The following is a 764-nucleotide window of genomic DNA, read 5'->3' on the forward strand; positions in this document are numbered from 1 at the left end:
GGCTTATTCAAGGCAGACTTGCATAGTCTCACTTAGTGTGTACACCTGCGATATTTAAGAAGCCCAAATGAATGGATGAATGATAGATCGACCAAATGAGTCGGAAAGTGTTTAAAACGAGATCAGTGTTTCTTTCCGCCGCAGAACAAACGCTGCTGATGGAGCTGTATGAAAAACACAAAGATATAATCGTTAAAAAAGGCAATACTGTGGCCATAAACACAGCCAGAGTGTTGGCTTGGCAATGCATTACAGACAGATTAAATGTACAAGTTACGTAAATGTTGTAAGTGCTTGGCATGGTGGTACAGTGGTTTATGCTGTCGCTTTATAACGCGAAAGTTGCTGGTTCGATTCCCATAGCCAACTGGGAACCAGCTGGGTTGAATTCCCATGTCATTGTTATTGTATAATATTACTTGATCTCCGTAAAATACTTTCAGTCACATCCGTGTGAAATGTTCTGCACAAATAACCGTATCTTGTCTTTGCTTTTCACTTATAAACTTTAGTCACAGTCCTACTTTGAAACAAAATATAAAAATATCTTCCTGTTCATATTATTTTAACAGATTTTCTTTCAATTTCAGTCATTGCATTTCATGTTTGACCTTTGTAAAAGCGTATGCTTTTATTTTACAGTAAAATACCGTTATAACGGACTTCAAGGGACCTGGCAAAACAGTCCGTTATATCCAGAGTTGCTGTATGCCCAGAACACAACTACACGACACCATTTACTCATGCCACACCCCAGCAGACAC

This window comes from Paramormyrops kingsleyae, chromosome 1 (assembly GCF_048594095.1).
Source record: "Paramormyrops kingsleyae isolate MSU_618 chromosome 1, PKINGS_0.4, whole genome shotgun sequence".
Classification (NCBI taxonomy): domain Eukaryota; kingdom Metazoa; phylum Chordata; class Actinopteri; order Osteoglossiformes; family Mormyridae; genus Paramormyrops; species Paramormyrops kingsleyae.